The sequence below is a fragment of the Larus michahellis genome, chromosome Z (genome assembly GCF_964199755.1).
Source record: "Larus michahellis chromosome Z, bLarMic1.1, whole genome shotgun sequence".
NCBI classification, from domain to species: domain Eukaryota; kingdom Metazoa; phylum Chordata; class Aves; order Charadriiformes; family Laridae; genus Larus; species Larus michahellis.
This window is the reverse complement of record NC_133930.1, coordinates 73,818,593-73,836,059: the sequence shown is the minus strand read 5'-3', so window position 1 is coordinate 73,836,059 and position 17,467 is coordinate 73,818,593. Positions and strand designations below refer to the sequence as shown.

General features: G+C 41.7%; 1 protein-coding gene across 4 annotated transcripts in view; it reads right to left on the bottom strand.

Moving 5' to 3' along the window:
• The window catches only part of MOB3B (MOB kinase activator 3B), a 96,804-nt gene that overhangs the window by 20,972 nt on the left and 58,365 nt on the right, over window positions 1–17,467 (bottom strand). The window lies entirely within an intron of this gene.

The following is a 17,467-nucleotide window of genomic DNA, read 5'->3' as shown; positions in this document are numbered from 1 at the left end:
GACACTGGCACAGGTTGCCCAGAGGGGTGGTGGAGGCCCCATCCCTGGGGACATCCAAGGCCAGGCTTGATGAGGCTCTGAGCAACCTGATCTAGTTAAAGATATCCCTGCTTACTACAGGGGGGCTGGAGGAGATGACCATTAAAGGTCCCTTCCAACCCAACACGTTCTGTGATTCTACATAACTGTAGTTATTGCTCTTTTAAAAAAAACCCAAAAAAACTCACAGCTAACCAAACCCATACTTCCTAAAAGCCCAGCTCATGCTCTCAACAAGAAAAAAACTTATTATTTGCAGAAAGAAAATGGAGATATTAAATTAACACTGTTGCAAGCTTTCTAGTTTTCAAATTTTAGGCTCCTGTTAAATACCGCTCAGCACTCTTAAGAGTGGTGAATTAGTGGACAATGTGCCCAGTTTCACTGAGGAGGACATGAGGACATACAGGGAGAATTTCCATACTGAGAACAGATTTTTGATTATAGATTACATAGACGATCAGCTGTGGCTGTAACAGTCTGTGTGCCATCAGCAGAAACACGTGCCTTGTTCTGGACTCCCTGGTAGGCCACGGAGGTCCCAGGGTACATCCCCCGGGGATGTGAACACCGCTTTGTCTGCGGGCGTGCAAGAGGGGAAGCCTATCATCACGCACAAGTGTCCTGCTCAGTGTATCCCTGACCTGCCTCTACATTTGCCAACACTGAAGTGCAGATAACGTGGGAAAGCATCTTGGGTTTTTTTTGGCCTGTAAAGGATTCAGCAGAGGCAAGTCTTGAGAGATGCAGTGCAGCCCTTCTTACTCCTGATGTACAAACCAGGGACCAGCGAAATAGCTGCATCTATCAAAGCACAACTACTTTATCACCTCAGGAAATGTTTGCTTTTGGTTGTCACATCCATTCATCTCAATGCTATGGATAATATTGAAGGCCACAGAGGAGGAGGCCTAAATGCTCAAGTTATGACACTAAGCTACAGAAATGATAATATGTATAGATATCTTGGCAATATTTGAGTCAAAACTCCATAGGATTAGCCAAACACCTGGATTATAACAAACGACTGTTGTTATTTCCAAGGGCAAAATAAATACAATCTATCAAAAAACATAACAAAAGCCCCAGTTAGCTGCTTATTAACCAGGGAGATCACATTTCAGCCATTAGAGCATAGCTAAATTCAGGAATGATTACAGCAGCAGCCTGTTTTACATTTTTGTTAAAGCTACCCAAGCCAGAATTTTAAAAATACACCCAACAAAATGTTGAGTCTTAGAAGGTGGGAAGGGGAATAGCTAGCACTTGTTACTGCAGGCTAGTTCGCTGAACTGAGAGATGAATTCTTGAAGGTATACATTTTCTGATCCAGAATAGGCACGTCACAAAATAGAGAATAATTAGTTTTATCTTCCATGAGTTGACATATCATTGTTACTGAAGAATGTTACCATAATGAAGAAACTCATACTTCTATATTAACCGACTAAAACAAGATGAATAAAATAAGCTGATAAATCCTTTAACTTCTCTGCATCCCATGTTCCCACTTAACAGTTACAGGCAGTTAAGTGCAAAGGCCTTAAAGCACTGTTTCTGCTGCGAGTGAGGACTTTTCATCTATCAGCTTTTTAGATGTGTTAGGTAGTCAATTTGAGGACACGGAAACAACACGCAGAAAAAAAAAATAGCCGGTTCAGAACAACCTAGGGTACATAATAAACTTGCAGTGTTCCCCTTGCTCCTCACGTGCATTAAGTTTTCAGACAGGCCTTGTATCTTCATTTGCCATTGCAGAACTTCTCCAATTCTGCAAAGCTATCTCTGCTTCATTTGCTCTTAAACATTGCTGCTACAGCAGATTTATCACCTAGCTACAGCAGAATCCATGACGACTCTCTGACTTCTCTCCCCTTCCTGCAGAACTGGTTTACGAACTGACATGGTGTCTTGAACAGTTAACAAGTGCCTCCTTGTGCCACTGAAAGCAACTGGTAGCTGTGCAGTGAGCTGGACTCCTCAGCCTTGGAGAACCTGCCAGCCGGTCTGTTCCTGGAGCATGGAGGAGGCCCACAGTCTGGTCAGCCTCAAGGTACAGATGAGCACACACAGGTGGCTACAGCACTAGATTAAACATACACTCTTGCGGCTCTATGTCTTCAAAATTAGACAAAAGGATGGGAGAAAGGATTTCTGGAAGAAAAATTTTAATCTAATACAACAGAACGGAGTCTGATTTCAGTCACAGTAGCATGAATCCAAAGTAATGCCATCAAAATTTAAAAAATCAGAGCGATATGATTCTAGATTTATATTCTGAGGTCAGAATTTGGCCTAATGTTTTGTTCCCACTGCAACTGCTATAGTTATAAATAAATCAACCACAGAATGTAATCATTACAACTGTCTCTTGGGAACGCAATAGCTTAGATTTAGATCCTTGACTTGTTAAGGAGTCTGCTCTCTGTCCTTCAGCTCAGCCACAGTAGCCTTTGCCTTCTCCCCCTCCAAGCCCTCATTTACCATGGAGTCCAGGTTTAATAATTCCTTTCCTGGAACTGTGTAGTTAAAAAAGGAAAGGAAGAAAAAAAAAAAAACAACACGCAAACCACCAAAAGCCCAAGTATTTATTTAAACTTTGGATGCTTTGCAACAGTGAAAAATATTTCCAAGAAGAAAGAAGACTGTCTTAGTATCTGCAAGGCAATACTGTAAAAAGACAGAATATAAACCCATGAAATTAAATTACTAAATTGTGGTTATTAAAAGGCAAGGAAATACAAAGACGGCACTGAAATTTTTGCACTAGCTGCTACTTGGTGAAAAAAGTATTTCTGGATGAGTGAACTGGCGGCGTTGATTCATTCATAGGCTGAGCCCCAGTGCTGCTGTATAAGAAGAAAGTAACAGACAGGTTCTCTTTGTTAATCTGGTGTTCAAAACCCCAGAGCTTCCCATTATGTCCCAAGAACGTGCAAGCAGCTTTCAAATGATCCCAGTCGCACCACAGAAGCTCATTTAACTCAGGGTTATATGTGCAATTGGGAAACAATTCAGTAGGGGGTAGATAGGCATGGTGTAACCAGTAACAAACACGGCCAGCACGACTCTACCTACACTTCTCTGGAGTGTGTGCTGGACTTGTCAGTGCTGTACTAATAGATGGTCTCCTCCTGCAGGAAAGCTGCACCCAAATACTCTGGTGACAGATACACCACAGCAGCACAGGGCAACAATCAGGTCGTTTCCCCCGTGCTCCAGCCTCCCCATACTCCCTTCAACTTTTTGCTTCTGTTGACTTGATAGAAAAGGCTGCTCCTAACATGAGCAGGCCTCTCCACAACTTCCAAAATTCAGCTTGCCTGATCCATTTATCAAGCTCTTTTCCATTGGAAAATGAAGGGATTTTCCCCTCCTTTTTAAAAACAGCTTTATTCCCACAGCTCTCTGTAGGCTATCAACTTCATTCCTTACCTGTTCTTAACTTGCTATCAGGTGATGTGCTCCTGTGCCAGGGTGAGCATCTAGATCTAATCTATCCACCAAACAGACATACAGCACAGTGCTAATAAAGACAGGCATGTGATTGATCTGTTGTGCTATTTCTCTGAGTATTCCACATACATGACTACTGCAGACAGTGTCATGGCGCTCCTCTCATGACACTTGCTCCCCAAAAGCACTATTACGACTGCTCTCTGCTCAAAAGGCTGGTCACAATATCAGGGGAAAGTATGCAGACCATCTTGTGCAGTGAATTAATGGTCTGTTGGTTCAAAACATAGTTTTCATGCCATGATGAAGGTCCGTATTTAAAGCCTCTTGATACAAAACCTGTTTTTTGTATGATGAAAAAAAAAAACAACAGTGGGATAAGACAGAAAGACTAAAAGATAAAGAAACTAAATTAGGTGAGGATAACGGAGGGTAACTAAAGGTCTAGGATGAATAAGACAGGCAAGAAGTCTGTCTCATTTACTGTATGGCAATCTTGAATGTTCTTACTTCACTATGTATCAGCCTCCCCTGAAGTAGGTCAGTTGCACAGGTTAGAGCGGACAAAGAAGAAAAGTCATGATACAGTTTGTCTTTGTTGCCTGATTCATTTATCTCCAGGCAAGAGTCAGAATGTATATGGTCCCAGAAAGTCCACACTGAGGAACCAGAGAGAATCACCCAGACTTTTTGCCTGTACTGTTACATGCGGTTCTCAGCTGGCTTACACTCTTGCCTGTAACATGCAATGAGAATGACTGCCCAGTTAAATCTTCTGTGATGCCAGACACATGAGCATCTTTGACCTTATGCATTTTTGTGGTTTGAAGTCTTGCCTTCCTCAAGGGAAGCACGTAAGCCCTTTGGCAATTGTGCAGAAATTTTGCTGCACATTCAAAGATCCTCCTAAAGGCCACAGTCGTAATTCATTCTTTTTTAAAAAATACACATGTGGGAAGAAAGAGAGACTCCCTTCTCCATTGGCAAAAGGATTCACACTATACCATTGCAAACACAGCTTAAAAACACACCAACCTGTGAAAGTAAGAATTTTTTCCAGTTTTATAATAAGGAGGAAGAAAACAGTGTTACCAGAAACTGACCATTTGGAGAAGGCAGCTGAAGCAAACCCTTCATCCTCTCTTCCCTCCATGTTTTCCTTCTCCTATCTCTGCCCCAAGTACAAAAATTTGCAAAAATTTGCAAAAAATGCCCTCGACTATTGCTGGAAGCTTTGCTGCAAAAACACCTATCCTGATCCAAACTGATGTTTAATGTTATCTCAGCGTGTTAGTCAAGGAAGTGTCTGTCTCAAGGGCCAGTGAAAACAATGTCAGTTTTGCTGAACTTTGTTCCTCACATAAATAAGCAGGCAGCTGCAAAATATTAGGGATAAACTAGACTACCATGTACCTACATCCTCCTGATACTGCCCTCCTTTCTGCTTTTGTATCAGAGAGAGCAGAAGAAAGAAAAAGGTTACATGGCTTTCTAAGCAAAATGATGACCTTTTCTCTTTTTAAGCAGGACTGCCTCTAACAGTGTTACTCTTGAGTAAATAAATCAGCAGTCTGACTGTCACGTCTTCAACAAAGGTACTCGTGTGCTGTGCTGGAGAGAACTCTAAATGGAACCGGGTGCAGATCAGAAAACTATCTGAGGCTTTGCACTACTTAAACATCCACAACAGTTCTCCCTGCTGCTGCATATCACGAAATGGGTGATGGCACTAAATTTTGCCATTTAATTAACAACTTCATTAGAAGAGATGTCTTACAATGCAAATGCTGTGAAACACCTAAGTATGCAAAGGAATTGACTCTCTCTGAAATCAGAGGACAGAGGCACCTAAATCCTTGTGCTGCATAAGCCAGATCCCTTGGATTTTAAGCAAATTTACAGTGGCAGTTCCTGACTACAAACTGACCCCTTCTCTGTTACTTACTGCTTCTGCTTCTGCTGCTGCAGAGGAACAGAGGAGAAACACTGCAATGCCAGACAGCAGAATAATCTTGCTGCCTGTACCAAGCAAGGCTAGTTTTACCCCAGACAATAATCAGGCTGGTAAACCCATTAGAATAGATCTGCAGGTCTTGAAGGCAATGAGAGCACTGAATGCCACAGAGCGCTGCAGAACCATGGTTGTGTGACAGTGTAATTCATCAGACACATTTATCTGCCCTGGAAGATCCATCTTTGCCATAGTAACAAAATGAGATTTCTTGGAGCATTGCATTTCAACAACTTTATCTGACATGAATATATACACAGTATAAATAGGTTTGGAGAGCCATTAGAATTATTTAGAGCTCTCCCTGCCTTAACAGAAGCTATAGTACAGGTGAACAAAATGTAGCCTCTTCTGTGACAGAAAATATAGCAGTTATTTAGCAGTATAACAGCCTAGGATGGGAAAAGAGAGTTTATTAACCAGATGAGTGAACATAAGGAAAATGTATGCATGAACACTAGAGCCTGGTCAAGATACCAATCGAAAAACTTTCCTCCTCCCCTGGCAGATTGTTAATAGTTTTGTTCCTGTAGCACTTACCACAGCCTGACGATTTCTGGGTAATGACATGGTTTTGGCTTTCCATGCTGAGTGCACCACTGGCCTGCATGGCTTTTATTTTTCTTATTAACTTCTGATGTCTTCAGGAAACAAACATTCTGGTTGCCCATTAATTTTACAGGGACACTGCAAGAAATGTGCTGTTCTAAGGGCCCCTCTTGAGCTTACCGATGCAGCAAGATGCAGCAAGATGAAACATTATCAGAAGCAGCAAGCAACATGGTCCTGGAGATGCACTCAGAATCAGGCAAAACAGCCTCCTGTCTCCCAGACAAGATCTCCCAGCAGTTAACTGAAAAACAGAGGCCTTACGTCTGCCAAAACTCATGGCATGACACTAACAAGTAGCAGGAGGTGAAAGGTTAGTATCACAAAAGAAACATTTGCTCTTCAAATGATTACTGTGCTAAATTCCTTTTCAGAAGGCCATTGGAAGAAACATTCAGGCAGTTCTAACCCCTCAGATCACATGCCCTGTGTCTCCTAATACAAGTCATTTTCTGGCCCTTCCATATCTGTGCTGAATTAGGAATCTTTTATATGTATGAGAATATCCTCAGTGCGTATCAATAGTTCCTTAAAGAGGTGATTTAGAAGTCCTGAATAAGTTATTTTCCCCTCCAGTAAAATGTAGCTCTTTCAAGATATACGGAGAGACCATTATATAGCAGCATGCAAGGGCAGTTTAGTGGAAGATCGGAAGTTCTGACCCAGAAAACTATGAACAAAAAAACCCAAGAACAGAATCCTGATCCCTGACTTTGCTTGAGTTAATCCTGATTTACCACAGCGCAGCCTGGAATAAAGTCCAGCATCCTGGGAGAGAATTCTGCAGAATGACAAGCGAGAGCCAGTCGGGGCTTTTAAATCTGCTTTTACATGTTTTAACTATTTTTGCTTTTATAACATGGGATCTGGGTGTAACACAACAGATGCTTTTCACTACTCTGTTTTTACAACTGTTAAAGGGTTGTAAAATTGAATGAACCCATCAGCTGAAGAAAAAAGAACCAAGCAACCCCCTTCCAGCACACTTAAGCACTCTCAAACATGAGAGCTAAGCCAGATTCACTCTTCAGAAGTCTGTAACTGCAACCTGAGCAACCCTGTCTTCAGTTACTGCCGGCCCATGCCCTTGCTCAATCGAGGATCCCGCACGGCACCCCAAGTTTTGCTTCTCCTGTTTTCTCAGAACTACCTTACTGGAAGAGGTCAGTCCCTCACTCCCATGTAAACACTAACTGATGTTCAAACACTAAACGGGATATCCCACTTTCCTCTGAGGAACGCTCTGTGCGTGCCTGGTACGCATGGGTTGCACCAGGTTCAGTGCCAAAGGCAGTGGTGACTGTTTTTGTTTTAGAGCAGAGCCAGAGAAGGTAGCATTGTCTGTCTTTTATCACTCAGGGGTTTTTTGCAGTATTTCCTGAGCTAAGGACACTCAAAACTCTTTCCACTGTTTTGCAGGGAACTATGTTTATCAATAGAAAGCTAGTGAATCTGGGCAGCTGGACTCTTTGTGCCATCTTGAAGCCACTGTGCTGAACGGAAGAGAAGACTTGCAATGTCAGAAGGCAGCAGAAGACACAGCATACCTCTGTAGCCCAGTGGGTGAAGTCCTGCTCGTGGAAATGCTCCTGCATTTTGCAGTAACATATTTATCTCATGAAAGGAATCATTCTGGAATCGGAACCGGAGTACACAGGCCTTTATGCTCACAGGCGACAAGACTTTCCAAGAGATTTCAGGTTATGTCAGCAGGCAGATGCACACACACAAATCCACAAATCCACATGTGCAAACACTCCCACACACACTCATACTGTGAAGCCTGTGTAAAACCTATCATTGACTGAGAGGTTTTGGATCCAGTGAAATTCCAAAACAGGAACTAAAGCCATTTAAAGAGGATTTGACTATTTTGATTGCGTATGCACCTATAAGACTATCTTTACTGTTAAAGTACAGGCCAATGACACTTGGATTTACAAGCCACTCAAAACCTACTATTGCCTATGAAAAAGGGCTACTATCATTTAAACAGATTCTTCTAATATGTCATGAATAGATAAGATCTGTCTCATCAGATGCCTAGAGCTCCATCTGGTACCTGGAAATCAAAAGAAGCTTTACCACTAATTTCATTGAAAATGAGTCTGGAAAATCAACGAGCAAAAGTATACTGTTACTTTTAAAGCATCATGAAGCTAAGCAGCATAACATTATTTTAATGTCTCTGGCAAAGGACAATGACAGAAACTATTTCAAAAGTTGCATTAAATTGATCATAACAAACTACTTTTGCAAAATTCATGTGCTAATTAAAATTTTTGAATGAAAATAAATCAAATGTACTACAGGACCAAAAGTTTTCAAATAAAACAACTGAAAGGAATATTTTAAAACATAACTAGCCAAAAATAAGTTGTTTTGCTCTATTATCAAATTCATCTGAGAAAGGGAGGCCCCTTGATTTCACTAGAGTAGAATTTTCTCTTGAACAGATCTTTTACAGGGTTAATACACTCTGAATCCTTCCCTAGCTCAGCATCCACACACCAATTCCCACTCACCAAAATTTGATATATCAAAGATTTTTGACAGCCTCGAACACTGTCTTTAGAAGAAACACCTCAGGCCTCACTAGTCATGGGCAACATCATCTTATCAACAGATCTTTTGACTATTATATAAAGAACATTTCTACATTGCAACAGCTTCAGCTGCATGAACTCTTCTTTGGGTCTTGAAAACTGCCTGTAAACTTTTTCTGTTACTCCATTTAATGCCTAATGAACATCACAGAACTGAAAAAAAAAATACAGCGAAGATTATTTTAACTTAATATCTTTTTGTAGAACGTAGAAAGTAGTTCTGCATTACTTACTGCTATTTCATTCACAAGAAGAACATGAAAACACTCATTAGGCCTTAATTTTCATAAATGAAAAGCTAAAGAAATTCAAACATGGAATCATAAAATGATTCTTTAGGGTGCCTGCTTTCCATACAAATTAATAACATACTTTTTTATGTATGCTAGAAAAACAGCATATACCCCCACCCCATTCTGCAGACACACAATGAATGCCATCTAGACTTCTGCCTTTCCTTTCACCTTAGATCCAAAATTGAAATACTGGTTAGGACCTCACATTGTTTTTATTATTGTCATGGTTTCAGCTGGGATGGAGTTAACTTTCTTGACAGGAGTTGGTGTGGGGCTATGCTTTGGATTTGGGATGAGAGCAGTGTTGATGGTGCACTGGTGTGTCTGGTTGTTGCTAAGCTGTCAAGGCCTTTTCTGCTCCTCACACAGCCCCACCAGCGAGCAGGCTGGGGTGCACAAGAAGTGGAGAGGGGACACAGCTGGACAGATGACCCCAACTGACCAAAAGAATACTCCATGCCATACAACGTCACGATCAGTATATAAAGCTGGGGGAAGAAGGAAGGAGGGGACATTTGGAGTGATGGCGATTGTCTTCCCAAGTAACTGTTACGCATGATGGAGCCCTGCTTTCCTGGAGATGGCTGAGCACCTGCCTGCCGATGGGAAGCTGTGAATTAATTCCTTGTTTTACTTTGCTTGCATGCACAGCTTTTGCTTCACCTATTAAACTGTCTTCATCTCAATCCACAAGTTTTTTCTTACTTTTACTCTGCTGATTCTCTCCCCCATCCCAACTGGGGGGAGTGAGCAAGTAGCTGCATGGTCCTAGTTGCTGGCTGTGGTCAAACCACGACAATTATGCAGGGGTAATTTAACTGAATGTGGGGTTTACAGGGATTTGGTTGTTGTTTTTAGCACAGCTTTAGAAATCTACAGTAAGACTAAGTGCACTTACACTAGCAAGGGTGATTATTCCACTTCAGTTACAGAGTTAAACATATACTTTTCAGTTTCTTGCTGAAGAAACTGATTTATCTGTATGTTTGACATTAATCATCACAAACATTAATTTATCTTCATGTTTAATGTTTTAATGTCTATACATTTTTATCTATAGTTTTAACGTAAGTTTACATGATCTCTGCCACTGCTCATATGGTGTCATCAATCACCTTTTAACTTTATGGGCATGTATATGGTCACACTGTAACTAACAGCCTCAAACTTAAAACATCGAAGGACAGACAAAACTTGTGCGTAAAACCTGACAGAGAGCTGGCAGCTTTATGCATCTGGACACTTAACATTTCCTATCTGTAAAGCTGGATGATGGGCGAATGTGGTCTTGACTCAGCGATTATCCTTCATCATTAAAAAGTGAAGCACACAGCAGCACAGGTGCCAGCTGCCACCTCTGTTGTGCTTGCAGGCTTTGAGTCTGTGTGTTCAGGCTCTGAGCACCAATGAACTCTGTAAGATGCTGAGCACCTACACCTCAGACGGTGCTGCCAAAGACAAATTAACTACTAGCACCTGGAGTGAAGTCATCTCTGCATTACTGGAAAAAAGGACTGCCAAGAACTGGATGAGGAGCTTCAAACTACTACAGACCCATGTCTCTGATACATGATTACTAGCAGAGTTCTGACAGGCCGGTGTGCTGGCAGGCAAGGACAGACTTTCAAAAAGGGTTTTGCTTTTGCATTTTGAAGAGTATCTGTAGGTGCTGGCCTCAATCCTCTTCCATGGAAAAAAAAAACCAAAACAACCCAACATTAATAAATCGTACAGAAAATGGATTTCTTATTTCTTCCTGCTTACTCACAAGAGACCTGTTTGTACTTTTGATTTCTAAAATCCCAAGGACAGCATCGATAGTATTCTCTTAAATCCTCCTCTCACCCTCAGGACTTCCAGTTCAGTGTGACTTAAAACATTAGATCTTCATGACAGTGAACAGGCCAGCCTGCCAACCTACCCTTTAATGATGTTCCAGGAAGCTGAATGTTAGGAAATAATGCCTAATGGAGTGCAATTTGTTATGACTATACTGGAGAACTCCACCTGTGAGAGAACATGCAGAGAGGCCTTGGAGTTCACATGCTCAAGGCACTGTGCCTTTTTCTTTCCTCCTGTCTCGGAGATAAACACAGCAGCAGTTGTGAATTTGCTGACAGCAACAGCTTAGCATGGCCATGGAAGTGGGACTGTTTAAAGAACAATAGCAGTAAACTCAAACATTTTCACAGCAAGGAGTTCATTGCTAGTAACTGTAATAAGATAAAACTGATGGTCTGCAAAGGCCAAGTACTTGATTTTCTCTCCTTGGATCACACAGTTCTGTCAGCACAAGAGCAAAACACTGAGCAAAACATTTAATTTTTAACAAGAGCATGGTGTGAACTGTGGGTGCGCCGCAAGAGGCTACTGCATGAGAAGTGGAAGCAGGGGAAGGGATCGAGTGAAGTATTGTTACATGTCCACAGTTTCAGTACAGTGCCTTCATACGCAAATACACAGAGGCTTGCTGAACCTTAAAAGTAGATTTCTACAAACGCTAACTAAACAATTGTGAACTTAAGACAATATATTCTTTAAGGAATTGGTTATTTGTACATGCCCTGAGATCCAGCAGGTTCACCTATTACATTTGGAACTAGATGATATCTAAGGTCTCTTTACTGAAAGAGTGGTCAGGCACTGGAACAGCCTGCCCAGGGAGGTGGTTGAGTCACCATCCCTAGAGGTATTTAAGAAACATCTAGATATGGCACTTCAGGGCATGCTCTAGTGGCAGAGATTGTAGGGGGTTTTTTGTGTGTGTAGGGTTGGATGCGATGATCTCAAAGCTCCTTTCCAACCATGAAGATTCTATGATTCTATGATTTAAGAATTAAGACATGACTCTGAGGAACAGAGAAAGTATTGAGGACGCTCTGCAGCCCACCACTCAGATTCAGCATGGATCTGTGCTGGAAAATACAACGACATTCAAAGAAAAATTATTACAGACTGTGTTCAAAAAAATTCTGTAACAAACATGCTATATTGAGGGTAAAAACCTAGACAGAACAGAAGTGGTAAGAAGAAAGAGATGGCTGTTATATTCCATTTGGCCTTCACAGAATGAGACTACATTGTAGTGTTGTTCAATATGCAGGGCACGGAATTTCACGTAGTAATTTCTACATCAAGTCATACTTCCTGGCTACATCATGGTTAGGAATCCACTCATTGTTTCCTAGAAATGTCACCTTTTGTATTATAAAAAAAAACAGTAAATATGAATAAATGTTCAACGGCAGCACTGCATCAGTATGGACAGTCCATTATTATACATTCTAGTACAGTTTCTAAATTTCTGCTTAAGAAAACTGAGTTAAGTTTACCCTGAGCCCAACGGATACAACTGCATTGCTCTCCACAGGCTTAAGGTCATTGTTAATCTGTTTATTTTTCCCCTGAAAGCATCACCATGATTAGAGTCTTCCACCCCTGCTCTGTTTACAGCACAGATGTTTTCAGGATGCACTATTTCGTCAGTAATGAAACTTTTCCAGTGGGACTATTCCCAGGACAACGCACATACCAGTCTCGGAGCGTGGTCAACATATTCCAAACATTGTGAAGGCTGCAAGACGTTAAAAAATGACTTTGTGCCCAGATCTCTCCAAGGTCTTAAGAGATCATGCTGCCTTAGGGAGTGTGGGGAACTCTTAGGGCACTATCGCAAGTGTTCCTACACGGACATTTTTTCTTGCAGCACTTATGCTCCTGCAGTCATTTGGCTATGTGAAAAATTGGGCTGGTTTTATGTACATGTACACACAAAATCTTTTAATAACTATCCCGAATTTAAATGCAAGGTTTGAGCCTTCTCGATTCTGCAGAAAAAAAGTTTGAAATGTTAACACTAAAGACAAAATTCAGAAGACTAAGCAAATGAAATGAATTTAAAAATCTGGTCCTTTCCAGTTATTAAGACAGACTCAGTCAAAAGATACCTTTTAAGGTGTATTTAAGTTTGCATAGAGGATGACTGAAGAGTACACAGAGATATCACACTGACCCCATTGTGTGTTCATCCATTCAAAATTTGCTATGGACAAAAAACCGCTACAGTTTTAGAAATTCTACAGACCATCATCGAGTCACAGTAAGTCCCTACAGAAGTGTTGCTGCTACTGTGGAGAGTATCACTTAAAAACCACAAAACAGAGGGAAAAAAATAATATTTTTTTTGTATATATATATATTTAAAAAGAAAGCTCTCCCTGAATATAGATCATGAAGCAGTATCTACAGTCCATAATATTTTCACATCCTTCCTAGCAGTAAACTTTGGGTTAGAATAAAGGCTGCATCAATCCCTGAACCTTAGATGTCTGTGGCACCTGGCCAATTCAAAAAATCTGTTTACCACACAGATGTTTTCAGGATGCACTACTAAGCACTAAGAGCAGCTGAAGCATCTCTGCTGAACTTTCTGGTGGAAAAAGGAGAACATGTAGCAGTTCTAGAAATATTAAAGAGAGAAACCCAAGTGCAAAATGCGTAGCCTCATTAGTCAGCATACAGATCAACCTTCCAGATCCACTTACCTTTAAATTACCGTTTTTAGTTAAATTTAAGCTGTTCCAACTGAGAACATACAATTAAAAGGTTCTCTTTAATTTTTCTAGCAGAATCTCTGTGACAAAGAAGGACAATTTCTGCCATTCTGATTTCTAATCGCTTTAGAAACCCCATAGTTTGGGGAGAAAGAGGAGATAACATGACCTCCGAAGGTAACTTCCCTAAACTAGTCTTTGAGTATGTATGTGATTCCATTCAAGCATCACACTCCTGTTGTCAGAAAGCTCGGGGGGTCAGTAAAAATAAAAAAATACACAACGTAAGGATGGCTGATGGCAAGATTCCCTAATATTACCATTGCCCACTTTACGTCTTTGGTCTTGGGTGTCTACCTGAAGAGGTGTAGAGGTAGGCACGTGCTTAATATAGAAGGTATGATTTTGTGGAATCATACATGATTTGTGCTTTCTTTCATTTTTCATTCTCTCTTTTGCTCTACTTACTTGATATTTTCCTCATGTTAACAGCAAGATACTGCTCCATGCAAGTAGTGGATTGCAAAGCTCTCTTTAGTCCTGCAGGCCTCCAAGGCTGACCCTTGTCCTCTTATTGATTACTTGTATAAAAGAAAACTTTCTAGAGTCAAATTATTCATCTAACAATATGATTTCGTTTTGATGCCTTACCAAATTTCTTCATTAGCTTGCTTATTTTTGTGAACTTTCTAATGGCTGTAAATTTATTTAGCATTTTTGTTCGCCCACTTGTATTATTCTCATATGAGACAAGAAAACTCTGAAAATCATATTCAGACAAAAACCAGAAAAAATAACAACCAGTATTTTTTCTTAGACACTTCTGGCTCTTGTTTACAAACTTAGAATGTGAGGACTGGCAAAACTCTAACTGATTTCATGAGGTTATCCTTACCGTTCTAACCCCCACAATACGAGAGAAATAAGCAGTACATATTGAAATTGCCATGAAGTTTAGCTTCTACTACAATAGACTGAAAATTAATGGCTTCTGATTTATGGGTAATCCATATAGATCATAGAATCATAGAATGGTTTGGGTTGCAAAGGACCTTAAAGATCATCTACTTCCAAGCCCCCTGCCCTGGGCAGGGACACCTCCCACTAGACTGAGTTGCTCAAAGCCCCATCCAGCCTGGTCTTGAACACCTCCAGGGATGGGGCATCCACAACTTCTCTGGGCAACCTGTTCCAGTGTCTCACCACCTACACAGTGAAGTTCTTCCTTATATCTGATCTAAATCTCCCCTCTTTCAGTTTAAAACCATTACCCCTCATCCTATTACAACACTTCCTCATCAAGGGTCCCCCCCCATCTTTCCTGTAGGCCCCCTTTAAGTACTGGAAGGGTCTATAAGGTCTCCCTGGAGCCTTCTCTTCTCCAGGCTGAACAACCCCAACTCCCTCAGCCTGTCTTCATAGGAGAAGTGCTCCAGCCCTCACATCATCTTTGTGGTCCTCCTCTGGAGTCGCTCCAATAGGTCCACGTCCTTCTTATGTTGAGGGCCCCAGAGCTGGATGCAATACTCCAGATGGGGTCTCACAAGAGTCGAGCAGAGAGGCAGAGTCACCTCCTTTGACCTGCTGGCCACACTTCTTTTGATGCAGCCCAGGATGTGGTTGGCTTTCTGGACTGCGAGTGCACATTGTTGGCTCATGTTGAGCTTCTCATCCACCAACACCCCCAAGTCCTTCTCCTCAGGGCTGTTCTGAATCCACTCTCGCCTAGCCTGTATTTGTGCTTGGGACTGCCCCAGCCCACCTGCAGGACCTTGCACTTGGCCTTATTGAACTTCACGAGGTTCGCACGGGCCCACCTCTCAAGCCTGTCCAGGTCCCTCTGGATGGCATCCCTTCCCTCCAGCACGATGACTGCTCCACACAGCTTGGTGTCATTGGCAAACTTGCTGACGGTGCGCTCAATCCCACTGCCACTGACAAAGATGTTAAACAGCACCAGTGCCAATACTGACCCCTGAGGAACTCCACTCATCAGTGGTCTCCACTTGGACATCAAGCCGCTGGCTGTAACTCTCTGAGTGCGGCCATCCAGACAATTCCTTATCTACTGAGTAGTCCATCCATCAAATCCATTTCTCTCCAATTTATAGACAAGGAAGTTATGTGGGACAGCGCCAAATGCTTTGCACAAATCCAGGTACATGACATCTGTTGCTCTTCCCTTATCCAACCCCATCACAGAAGGCCACCAAATTTGCTAGGCACGATTTGCCCTTAGTGAAGCCATGTTGGCTGTCACCAATCACCTCCTTATTTTCCGTAGGCCTTAGCATAAGTTTCACGAATATCTGCCTCATGATCTTACCAGGCACACAGGTGAGATTGACTGGCCTGTAGCTCCTCAGGTCTTCCTTTTTTCCCTTTTTAAAATGGGATTTATTTTTCCCCTTTTCCAGCCAGTGAGAACTTCACTGAGCTGCCATGACTTCTCAAATATGATGGATAGTGGCTTAGGAATTTCATTCACCAGTTCCCTCGGGATCCGTGGAGGCATCTCATTGGGTCCCATGGATTTGCGCACTTTCAGGTTCCTTAGATGATCTCAAACCTGATGCATCCACCTACAGTGCATGGTTCTTCATTCTCCCAGTCCCTGCCTTTGCCTTCAGCACTTGCCAGTGAAGACCATGCAGTCTTACAGACCATGTAGTCATACAGCTGGGAAAGGCTCACATGAAAAAAATACAGGGTGTGAGGAGAAGGAGATGAATACAGACCCAAAGGTAACCAAGGAGATGGATTTCACTAATAAAAATAATGTTTGGGTCAACTGGTTCAAGAGACAAACCAATACACCAGCAAGGCAGATCAACAAGGTAACACTGAATACCTAATTCCTAAAGTAAAGCAACAGTAGGAAAGTTAATTGTCCCATTCCCTGCAGCAACACCTCATTAACAGGAATGGTAAGATCTTTCTCAGAAGAACAGACCAATTTCAGTTGCCACTGAAGCTGGAGTACAATCTACTTCAGCTGTCTCTCACTTGTTGCTCCTTATTCTGTTAGCTCACCCACTGATCATCCCTTGGCCTGCTTGACTTCCTCAGGCAATTAATCATAGTCAGTCAACCATGGCAGTGTGACCATTTTCTGCTATTTCAACGTAGTGCACAGGTGTATGGCACCACTAGAGAACTAATCTGGTGCCCTCGGTGTGTAAGACTTTTGTAAACAGCTCTTCCCACTTGCCAGATCACAGAAAACTCTTGCAACTTTCCTACTACTCTTTATTCTTTCAGGCAGTAAAGTTTCACCACACCTCTGGAAGCTAATCGTAAGTATGGCCTTAGATTCAGAGATTGTCCATTGCTCACATGCTGCCTCTTATACATTCCGGGAACCCAAAGAGCAAGCTTTCTTCAAAGAATCTCTCATTTCTGGCATTCACATGCTGTCATGCCCAACTCATGAATAATTTCTGAGATTTTAAAAGCTACCCCAAGATCATCTTTTTCCTTTGAGACCATCAAAGCCAAAAGTCAACATTCAGAGAGCTTTGCGCTTCTGCTTCAAAAAAAATTTGAAGTAAAAAAAAATTCAAAATGCAGATGTTCAAAACCAACTGAAATAAAAATTAGAAGCTTTGTGGCTGTTTCTCTTGGGAAAACCATGTTAGTAACAAGGCAGTGTGTGGACTTCAAATGTGGCACACAGATGAAAAGTTTAATAGGTATCTTTAAGTAACATTAGATGATTTTATAGCTTGTCCCTGGCCAATAAGGGGAAGTGGGCCATTAAAGATGTTGTGCTAAGAAAGAGCCATCTGCCAAAGCCAGCAGAGGCTGGCTGGTGGAATTAGTGGCTGGAGTTTGCAGCTGAGAGTCCTCACAGTCCTTTCTTTGTCTGTCTCAGTCACTAGGAATTAACAATAGAAA